The sequence below is a fragment of the Malania oleifera genome, chromosome 4 (genome assembly GCF_029873635.1).
Source record: "Malania oleifera isolate guangnan ecotype guangnan chromosome 4, ASM2987363v1, whole genome shotgun sequence".
NCBI classification, from domain to species: domain Eukaryota; kingdom Viridiplantae; phylum Streptophyta; class Magnoliopsida; order Santalales; family Ximeniaceae; genus Malania; species Malania oleifera.
In genome coordinates this window covers 13280788-13293148 of record NC_080420.1, presented here as the reverse complement: position 1 = coordinate 13293148, position 12361 = coordinate 13280788, and the positions used below count along the sequence as shown (strand labels likewise).

The window sequence follows — 12361 nt, the reverse complement described above, 5'->3', positions numbered from 1 at the left end:
GACCCTGGGTTCCCCAAGCTGTTCACATCCAAATTTAGTTTCAACCTTCCTTGCCTCACTTTTAGCCATCTCACACTTTGCATAGTTTTAATTCTTTTATTCACAATTTGCACTTCCAGATTCTGCAATACCCAAAAATCAGCATCCTTTAACTGAACCATTTCTGTCATGTTCCTACTCAAAACCCCCACCCAATACTTAATGGAGAACCACACATCAGTACTACTCTCTAATTTTCCTCTCATTCTAGTCACACATCTCCTTCTCCACAGCTTCCAAACTACTAAATAAAGAATCAAACCCATCAATGAATCCAGTTGAGAGAACCTGTAAGCCCAATTAAACAACATTTGGACTCTTTCTTTCCAACTTTGTTGCCTAAGGAAAGGAACACCTACCTCCACCGAAACCTTCCTCCAAACCTCAGAAGCAAGGTCTCCCATATTTAACACATGCTCCAAATCTTCTGATTGCCTCATCTCACAACAATTACACGTCGAAACAAGTGAAACCCCCACCCTTCTTACCTTTTCATCAACACATAGGCACTCAAAAGCAGCCTTCCACATACAGATAGAAATTTTCTTCGATAACCATTTGTTCCAAACCCACTTAGTCCAATTAAAATTTGGAGCTCTAACTCTGATAACATCCCATGCGGATTTTGTATTAAAGTAACCATCCTTTTTCGGGAGCCATAACAGAATGTCCGAAGAATTTCTAAGATTTCCCACCTTTTCCATATCTTCTTTCGCTTTACTAAACCTCAGAATCCTCTGCAAATTTTCCACATCCTGCGCATTATTGATAACCAAATCTTTTAATATGATATGAGATTGTGCACCATTTGGACAACCTGCAAACAAAGGTCCCGAATCTAGAAACTTATCATACCACAATTTTTACATCTCCTTCTCTAACCTTCCACTTAGATTTACTTAACAGTTCAGACATACCCCGTAGACTTTCCTCCAAAAGGAAGAATCCGATCCATGCGATCTGCAAAGAGTAATATGTCCTCCTTTCACATATTTACCTTTAAAAAATCTAACCCATAAAGAATTTTGCGTTAATAAATGCCAACCGAAATTCATGAACAAAGACCGTTACACTTCCAAAATGTCCCTTACTCCTATGCCCCCCTTCTCCACAGGAACACACAATTTCTTCCAAACTCTCTATTTCATTTTTTCTTTTCCATCCTTAAATTCCCCAAAAAATAAACAAACATACCTTGTATCTTTTTAATCACCAGTTTTGGTACATTTAGAACAGCTAACAGATGAAATGGCATACTTGAAAGCACATGTCTCAACAAGACAAGACGACCTCTTTGAGACAATAGTCTACTTTTCCAGCCCTTAACTCTCTTACTGATTTTTTGGATTAAAAGGTCAAAATGACAGCCTTTCAATTTACCATCCATTATTAGCACACCCAAATACGTAAAAGGAAATTTACCCTCAATAAAACCTGTCTCTTGAAGAATTTCTCCTTTCCTCTGAATACCCAACTTGTTTGAGAAAAAAATAGCTGATTTATCTTTATTCACCCTTTGACCAATCCAGTTTTCATACTCCTTAATCACCTTCATTCACTGACTAACAGATTTTTTTCCAGCATTAGCAAAAATAACAACATCATCTGCGTACATTAAATGCGATATAATATGTGCACCACACGGGTGTGCAAATGGCAAAATCCGCTTCTCAAATAACTTTTTTTGAATTGATTTAGAAAGAACTTCTTCCATGGTGATGAAAATATACGGCGACAATGGATCCCCTTGCCTCAAGCCCCTTTTTGACTTGAAGAAATCTCTATAAGTGTCATGCATCATGACAGAAAACCATGGAGTGGAAATACAATTCTAAATCAACTTACAAAACCAATCTGGAAAACCAAGAGCCTGAAAAATATGATCTACCACCTGCCACTCCACTCGATCATACGCTTTGCTCATATCAAGTTTTAGCATTATATTACTTCCTCTCACCCGCCTATGTAATAATTTTGTCAACTCTTGAGTAAGCGTTATATTTTCAAAAATACTCCTCCCTTTCACAAAAGCACCTTGTTCTAAAGATATTAAATCACCCATCACCAATGAAAGCTTACCAACAAGGATTTTGGAGAAAATTTTATAAATTACATTACAAAGGCTTATCGGCCGAAATTTATCAACAAACTAAGGATCCTTTACCTTAGGAATAAGCACTATGTAAAAGGAACAAAAATACTGAGGCAACATATCACCTCTATAGAATTCTTTTACCGCATCCATTACATCATTTTTAATAATCTTCCAATAGGTAATATAAAAAGAAGACCCAAACCCATCTGGTCCTGGGCTACTATTCACAGAAATAGACGAAACAGCTTTATAAACCTCCTCCTCAGTCGGTTCTTCCCTCAGCTGACCTATAGACTCTTCAGAAACTACCGAATGGATGATATCTTCCAAGTTTGACCTTTGCATTAAACTATTTTGCCCCAAGAATTGCTCAAAATACTTCACAGCCTCATCATGGACCATCCACATATTTTCCAACACCGAACCATCAGCAAGCATCATTGAATTTACACAAGAATTTCACCTTTTTTGCGTAATCACAGCATGGAAAAACATTGAATTCTGATCCCCATCTATCAACCATTTCATCTTTGCTTGTTACGTCAATCTAGCCTCTTGCCTTCTATACCAAACCTCCAATTTAGCCTTAGAAACAAGAAACTCTTCTTCAGCTGATTCCGAGTATTCTGTCTACAGTAAATTCTCATATTTTTTCACCCTTTTCTCCAATTCTCGAATAAAACTTCCAACACGACCGAAAGTATGTTTATTCCACACCCTAAGCCTTTGTTTTAGCCTTTTTAATTTACCCGTCAATTTACACAATCCTGAATCTGCCACAATGTGTTCTCTCCAAGATGATTCAACCATTTCCAAAAAATTCCCATGTGACGTCCACATGTTCTGAAACCTAAAAGGCACAAGCCCATACCTCTCTATACTCGCACATAGCTGTAATAAGATAGGAGAATGATCTGAAGTATTTCTTTTCAACAAAGAAGTCTTAGCTTCACCATATTTTACAGGAAGAAAACATTATTAATCAGCACCCTATCCAGTTTTGCCCAACTTCTTCTCAAACCTTGTTGGTCGTTACACCATGAAAATTGACTTCCTTCAAATTTAAGGTCTAATAACCCACAACTATTAATACAACCATTGAATTCAGCTATAGACGAACCAAAGCGAGGTCTACCTCCCACCCTTTCCTCATATGACCGAATTACATTAAAATCTCCCATAACAACCCAAGCCACATCAACACTCGACATCCCCTGAAGTTGTTCGCATAAATCTCTTCTCTCAATATAATAACATTTAGCATATACAAAAGTAAGAAGCAGGGAGCCTCTATCATCTATTAACAAAACTATCACACATTGATTTAAGGTACCCACCCAATCCACTTGAACATCATCTTTTCAGAACAACTAAATCTTCCCACCTTCCTCTATATTAGAGCAAAAGTTAGTAAATTTCAAATACATCGCCCACCTTTCGTATCTTTTCTATATCTTGAAAAGGTTCTGAGACTGCCAAAATCGAAACTTTCTGATCCTTCACAATTTGTTTCAATCTTCTCTTCGATGTGCCAACCCTCTTATATTCCAAAACATAATTTTGTCAATCATAGGTTCAACTTTTGAGGTATTGCCTTAGACCTCTTAGACTTTCTCACTTGTCCATCATCTTTATTTCTTCCTTCCAATTCACCCACTGTCACATTACCTAGATCAAAATAATATTCTTTTTGATTATCAATGCAAACCTCCAAATCTCCCTCAGATAACACCTCATAATTATCCCTTCACACTCCACACTCCACCCTCCACTTCCCCTTCTCTCTCATCCACCTCCTCCACTAAAATCAACTCTCCATCCTTATCCTTTTCAAATTTTCCCTCTCCCCTTCATAAACAACTCCGATTTCCTGAACAGACCTAGAACAATCTCCCAGTTCTACCTGCACCCCTACCACCCCTGATGTCTGGTCTTTACAACGATTGGCTTTCTCTCCACTATTCTTCTCTACCAAATTAACTTCCTCCACTTTTTTAGTACCCATATTATTAGCCTCATTCACAATTTCTTTATTTTTCTCATTCACCTTCAACGGACCATTCACGTTTCCATTCTTCTTCTCCTCCACCCGTTGTTCCTGACTCTTCAAAACAGGACTTTCCTCTTTAACTATCATATTCTATTTTCTACCAACTTCTCTCCAAACCATCCCATCTACCTCCTTCCTCATACCTATCTTCCTTTTATCCTTAGGCTTACCTCCAAATCGGCATACTACTTTAGTGTGACCTTGCCTACAACATTTGTTACAATAGAAACCCCTCTTCTTATATATTACCCTTTGCCAATTTTGTTTTCGTCCTACCACCAACGGAAAACCCTCCAGAGGATCCTTTTGCAAATCCATTTCAACACATAATCTCGCACTTGTGGCTCGTGTTCTATATAACGTGGCATTATCCATTCCCAAGAATCTACCAAATCTAGTAGTCAAATTCTGTAAATAGTCCATTCTATATAAATGTAAAGGCAGACCTGGTAAGAAAATCCACTGAGGTACGATTGATGGCTCCTTGTTGACATCAAAATTCACTCACCAGTTAAAAAGCCGAAATTGACACCCTGCCACCCATCTTCTTTCTCGTGCTCATGCATGAACGTAGTCCTTTTCGTTAACCAAATGCAACATAAAATGGTAGTTATCCATAAAACTTATCATGAGCACTTCAGAGAGGTCCCAGGATTGGATAATATGCCTCCAAAGGACATCGATAGACGGTATTGCAGAAAGAAATTTAAGCACCAATGCAAACTTTAGATCCTTCACAACCTTTTCCATCTCCACATCCGAGAAAACAAAACCTAATTCCCCATTAATTAGTTATGGTTTCCTCAATGGGATTTTGAATTTTGATGATTGAATTAGCCTCTTCAAGGCTTTCGCAAACGATTCCTCCCAGCGAAACCTTCCCCCTTTTGAACCTTAACATCCCCCGAACCACTCCCTGTCTCCTGTATACTAGCATTGACACCTCCCCTCAACCCTCCAGTAACAGCTACCGAAGATGGCTCAATCATGTCTAAACATTACCTGTTTTCCATATTGACCACCAAAAAGTAAATAAAAATAAAAAATAAAAAATAAAAAACCAAACCTACAGTCTCGTAGACCTACGTCTCCCATCACCATATGTCGCTCACGCAGATTCGCCATCACCACTTCGTTTTTCCCCAACCCTCCTTACTGCAAACACTGGAGCCGACTGCCAACGTCGGAGGCGAAAACTGCTCCCCGACTAGCAAGGATGCCATTGCGTCCTAGAGGAAATTCTACTTCGCGGCTTAAAGAAGTTCAAGCCTTCCAACGAAGCAACGTCCGGCGATGGAGGTTGCGCAGCTGTGCAGTAGGGGTCGGCGGCTTTGACTGTAGGCAGTGGCGGTGGGCTCGCAAAGCTCCTACTTCAGCGGAGCTAACAAGGCTGGCCGAAGAGGATGAATATGTACGGGAAATCACAATGTTCGGTGGTTGAGGATGCCGATTGTCAACTGACCGTCGCCGTCACCGGCATACTGCGAACTGCTTCGCCCCAGCGTCAACCCCCTTTTCCCCTTTCCTTAGTTCACGCTCACGCCATGCTTCAGTTCACGCCCGTGTATAGCAAATGCCACTTGTTCCTTCATAGGGTTTTCCATTCATTTCCTCATCAAATTTCAAAAAGTTTCAAAAAATGAAAATCATGTTCAATTGCCCGTAACCAATACACATCACCCTTATAATTTATTAACGAATATACTTCACATTATATACATATATCGATTTATTCATGGGGCTCTCTCTCTCTCTCTCTCTCTCTCTCTCTCTCTCTCTCTCTCTCTCTCTCTCTCTCTCTATTTATATACATAGAGAGCCCCATGAATAAATCTCAAGTCAATGCATAGTTTTGCATGAGCTGCTGCTCAGGTGAAAGATATGCAAGGGATTTCTAGCACCACACAGTTTCCCCCTTAAGCTAAACTGTTTGACTTAATTCACATTTTCTGGTTTTCATTGACTGTCAGTGCCGACCAATCTCCTCCTCCAATTCTCTCCCCCTCTCGGGTGTTTTCTCCCCAGCTAAGTATAAATTACTAAAAGCATCGCTCACCCCAAATTCGCCACGGATAAACCATGAATCTTCCAAATGGGTTTCTGTATCCACTGCTTCTGTGCATCCAACGCCCGTTTTGCTCTTCAATCAGCACCATCACTTCCGCACATCCCGTGGCGGACGGCGGCGTTTTAGTCTCCCAAGGAGAAATGTTTCCTCTGGGGTTCTTCAGCCCCGGTAATTCTCGCCGCCGGTACGTCGGAGTGTGGTACAACAAGATCTCCGAACAAACCGTAGTGTGGGTCGCAAACAGAGACGATCCTCTCGACGACACCTCCGGCGTCCTCTCCATCAACGGCGCCGGAAACCTCATCATCCAGGGCAACGCCAGCAGCACCCCAGTTTGGTCTACGAATATCTCGGCGCCGTTAACTAATAACTCCGATTCTGTGGTAGCCCAACTCTTAGACACGGGAAACTTGGTTCTGATTCGACAATCGACTCAAGAAACTGTATGGCAGGGCTTCGATTATCCCACGCAAACCATGATGCCACTCATGAAATTGGGGCTGGACGGGAAAACCGGTCTTAACCGGTTCTTGACGTCCTGGAGGTCCCCAGATGACCCGGGATTAGGGTCTTACACCTTCAGAATAGATCCCACAGGAAAACCCCAGTTCTTCCTGTGCAAGGGTTCTACCCGGTTGTGGCGGGCCGGGCCGTGGAATGGAGTCAGATTTAGCGGCGTACCGGAGATGGACAAACAAATCTTCCTGAACGTTACTATTGTTGAGGATCGTGACGAAATATATGCCATGGACGGCATCCTAAACCCATCCATCTTATTGAGAATGGTATTGGATGAATCTGGGTACATCCGACGGTTTAAGTGGCATGAGACCGACCGGAGATGGGTCGAGTTTTATTCTGCGCCAATTGATCAATGTGACAACTACGGACGGTGCGGTGCGTACAGTTATTGTGACCCGAATAGAATTTTGTTTGATGAATGCAAGTGCCTTCCCGGGTTTGAGCCCAAGTCACTGCAGGACTGGTACTTGAGGGATGGTTCGAAGGGTTGCAAGAGGAAGCGGGCTAACTCGATGTGGGAACGGAGAGGGATTCGTGAAGTTTGAACGGGTGAAGGTGCCTGACACATCAGTGGCACATGTGAACATGAATTTGAACGTAGAAGCGTGTGAGGAGGAGGCGCTTGAGAAATTGCACGTGCGTAGCGTACACAAGTGCAGATATCAGGGGTAGAGAGAGGGGGTGCCTCACGTGGATGGCGATTTGGTTGACACCAAGTTGTATGCAAGTGATGGTCAAGATTTGTACATTCGAGTCGACTCAATTGAATTGGTTAGGGTAGTATTGTTGGACTTACTATTTACTTTACAAAATTTTATGATTTTTATTACAAAAATAAGATGGCTTTTTAATTATGATTTGTTATTGATTGACATTTTTTATTTGTAACAGCAAATACAAGAAAAAGCTCCAATGACTTTAAGGGTACTAAGAGGACATTGGTGATTGTGACTGGGTTTATTGTTTTGTTAGGGCTTCTCTTGGTTATCTTTTACTTGTACAAGAGGCATCCAAAGATTAGAGGTATCTGTTTACAATAGATTTTGTTTTGCAAAACACTTTTTTATTGTTTAATACATATAACTAGCATAGTTAATTTATATTAATTTTTATGATTGAACCATATATGAAGTGTTAGAAAATGTATATAAAAAAGATCTTTAACTTATTTTATGAACCATGATCATGTAAAGATAAGGAAAATAATTCAAATATATCTTACCATATTTCTATCGAGACAACCCTATTTCGATGCAATTAGATCTTCTTTCATTATATTCTTACTGATCAAATCTCTATTACGCAGAAAACTACTTGATCTTCTCCCCTCTTACACCATTTTATGTTTGGTTTAGTGATGGGGATTCTACCAAACTTGATTATTGAGTGTTGAGAGGGACCAAGAACCCTTTATATAGAAATCCATAAGTGACTGAATCAATCAAAGAATCATAAATACATGCATGTGACCTTTCCCCTCCTCTAAGATGAATTTACATTGATTAAATATGATGAATTCCTTAATGATGCATTACTTAAGTCATTGTGTCTTACATACCAATAAATAAGACAATTGACTTTGGTCAATTCACCATTATATATTCATTAATAAGTTAAAGCATAGCTTAATATTAATTAATTATTTATATATAGGTGCTCACACTATGTGATCATGAAAGATCACCCACACATACATATAAAAATTTTCAACACAAACAGGATATGAAATATTAATAGCATCAAATATTATAATAATGTTTCTTATCTTGGGTATCTTTTGGAGGTTTTATATTTTTTTTCCTTTTTTTTTTTAATATTCTGCAAAGTTGGTTAAACTAAACTTTGTTGATTTGCAGGTTGAGGAGGGAACTTTCTTTCTTTCTTTCTTTCTTTCTTTCTTTCTTTCTTCATTTCTTTTTAATTTTGTGTTCTTGTTTGGGGTAAATCCCTTGTTAACAAAGTGATTATCTACACTTCCACTTTGGATCAAAAAATAGAAACAACAAAAATTTTATATTAGAGTAATGGTTGATATTATGTCTTTTTGGATTTGTTTCTCTTAACTAGGTCATTGGGGAAAGAAGAGTCACAGAAAAATATTATTGCTCAACTTGGCCACAACACACAAGGACTATCTGGAAGAAGAAGGACATGATGTGGGAGAAAGGAATGTCGATTTGCCATTTTTTAATTTAAAGGATATAAAATCTACAACAAACAACTTCTCAGACAAACTTGGGGAAGGTGGTTTTGGTGAAGTTTACATGGTAAATGCTTTTTTTTTTTTTTTTCATTTGGATTGCAATATTGTTGTATCCATCTCCCTTCTATTTTGTTGAGAAAGTGGATTTTAGTTATCAAGATTACTATGTAAAGAATATGTTATTGCAATTAAGTAAAAGCATCATGATATATGAATCGAAAAAAAATAGCTACAAAGATTAAACTTTTTGCCAATATTTATACATTTATGGAAGTTTAACTTGCCTTTGTAGGGTCACCTATCCAATGGACAAAAAATAGCTGTGAAAAGGCTCTCGAAATGCTCAGGCCAAGGGGTTGAAGAATTCAAAAATGAAGTCTTGTTGATTTCTAGACTTCAACATAAAAATTTGGTTAAAGTTTTAGGTTGTTGCATTGATGGGGAAGATACAATGCTAATCTACGAATATATGCCTAATAAAAGCTTGGACTCTTTCATTTTCGGTATGACTCCTTTAACATTTGTTGTTCCTCTCTTATAAAGAAACTCCAATTGATATGTAAGTGTTCAATTTCATGACAGATCATACTAGGAAGGCACTATTAGATTGGAAAAAGCGCTACGAAATTATCATTGGAATTGCTCGGGGCATTCTTTACCTTCATCGAGACTCAAGGTTAAGAATTATTCATAGGGATTTGAAAGCTAGTAATATACTTCTTGATGGAGAGATAAACCCCAAAATTTCAGATTTTGGGTTGGCGAGAATATTTGGACGAAACCAAACTCAAGCAAATACAAATAGGGTAGTCGGGACATTGTAAGTTTTATCAACCTATTCCGTTTACACATTGAATATAACAAAGTATATTAAATTAAATGATGAATCTTTGAAAAGCATTTTAATTTGAATTCTATCGTAATGGGCAGTGGTTATATGTCGCCCGAATATGCACTAGATGGTCTCTTCTCAATGAAATCAGATGTCTTTAGCTTTGGAGTTTTACTATTAGAGATCATTAGTGGTAAGAAGAATCTTACTTCTTACAATGATGATCCACTCTCAAGTTTAATAAAACATGTGAGTGCATCATCGATGTACATTTTAGCATTCCATATTGCTAAAGTTTTCTTTACATTTTTTTAAAGAAATGTTGTAACGTTTTAGACATGGGACTTGTGTGGAGTGAAGACAGAGCTTTAGAGATAGTTGATTTTTCAATAGGCAATTCTTGGCAAGAGCTTGAAGTTTTGAGGTGTATCCAAGTTGGGCTCTTATGTGTTCAAGGTAATGCTGTGGACAGGCCAACCATGTCAACAATTGTTTTCATGTTAAGCAATGAAGTAGCTCTTCCCTCTCCAAAACAACCAGCATTTGTTGTCAAACAAACCAAGAAGGACCCAAACTCAAATCCTATGGGACCCACATCGAGTACATGTTCCAAAAATGAGATAACAATTACAATGATTGGTGCCCGATAGAATATCCATGCCTATCTAAAAGTTACTTATATCGAAGAAATTATGATTATGGTTAGTTTGTACCCCAAAATTATATGTTCTAGTACCAATTTTTTTTTATGTTTTTAAAAATATATTTATGATTGATAATACATTACTCAAAAGATAGCTATGGTCCACAATAGGCAGATTGATTTTATCCAAAAGAATATATGTATGTCATTTCCCATGTCGTTTTTCAATCAAGTCAATATTCTAAAGAAAGTATACATGACACATATGCTTACTCATTTGCTATGTATTTATTTTTTATTTTCTAAGTCTATTTGGTTGTGGTAAAATTGGTTGAGTATCAATTTGAAATAAACATTGAACTAAATTTTGTTCACTGCCTATGTAATTTCACCACCCCCTTGAAACCTAAAGCTTCCGGTTATGGTATAACCCCACCACATTATTGCCCTTTGGTTAAACCCCACCTTCCTATGTCCTTATCTCGTTCCCCTAGATTGTATAAACTCTCAACATGCTAGGAAAAAGGGACACATTTAGACATGAGAGGAAAGGAGAGAGCTAAATCTTGCTCCTCCATCATCTCACTATTCCAACAACCCCTACCTCACCCTCTTTTTCATCTTCAACCAACACCTTCTACCTAACTCAATAGCTGTAAAGAGTTGCCAAAAAGCACTACAAAAAATCAGGGTATTAGTGAAGGATCAAATCCGTCACTAATACTTATAAATTTGTCATTAATATTATTAGTGATAAATTTATGAGTATTAGTGACAGTTTTAAAATAGTTGTTATATCTACCGTTACTACTAACTATTAGTGACAAATTCTAAACTCGTCACTAATAATGGAGTATTTGTAACAGATTATTACCATCACCAAAACTCTAATATCGTCACTATAAATTCTACATCGGTTTAGCTCAAATTCGTCACTAATAGTAGGGTATTAGTGAATGATTCAAATTTATCACTAATAATATAGTATTAGTTACGAATTATAAATTCATCACTAATAATAAAGTATTAATGAAGGATTCGAATTCGTCACTAATAGTACAGTATTAGTGAAGGAATTGAATCATTCACTAATACTTTATTATTAGTGACGAATCTAAAAATCGTCACTAATACTCCACTATTAGTGATGAATTTTAATCATTTACTAATACTTATTATTAGTGATGAATTTGTAATTCGTCACTAATACCCTACTATTAGTGACGAATTTGAATCCTTCACTAATAATTAAAAAAATTAAAAAAACTTTTAATACTATTTTTTTTTAATCATCAATTCCTGTAAAAATCTGTAATTGCATTTTCACATACATAACTTGAAACCATAATTACTACAAAATTCATAAATCATTCAAAATTTCGAATTAAATACAAATTCAATTAAAATAAAGAAATAACATCTGTTCAGATAATAAAAAAATTTCAAAATATTCAAAATTAAAATACAAATACTAGTACAAATTCAAATTAGAATACAAAAATTTTATTTTTTTAAATAATAAAAAAAATTATAAAAAAATAATCAAAAAGTTACATCCGACGACTGTAGTGCATGCATGCATGACATCGTGCTAATGTTGTGACAGTTGTGAACCCTACAAATTAAGAGTCATAAAAAAAAAAAATAGTATACAAATGGAAAGTTGACGCTCAGTATAGTCAGGAAAAATAATTATATGATATAACAAATTCGCAAGATTTCATAATCATACATATTACACAATTTGTATGGTAGTAATATCAATAATGAAAAAAATAATGTCTATATTTAAAACTAAACACTGAGTTCACATATTTCTATTGAGTTGCACACTTGAAAGTTAATTTTGTGTTATACTAATGTTATTTCTATTATATGAATATAAGCATAAAATCTAAGTTGAGAAGAT

General features: G+C 36.9%; 1 pseudogene; it reads left to right on the top strand.

Annotated features, from left to right (window-relative positions):
- Window positions 1-6082: 6082 nt before the first annotated feature.
- On the top strand, window positions 6083-10459 carry LOC131153692 (G-type lectin S-receptor-like serine/threonine-protein kinase At1g11410; annotated as a pseudogene).
- The last annotated feature ends 1902 nt before the right edge of the window (window positions 10460-12361 follow it).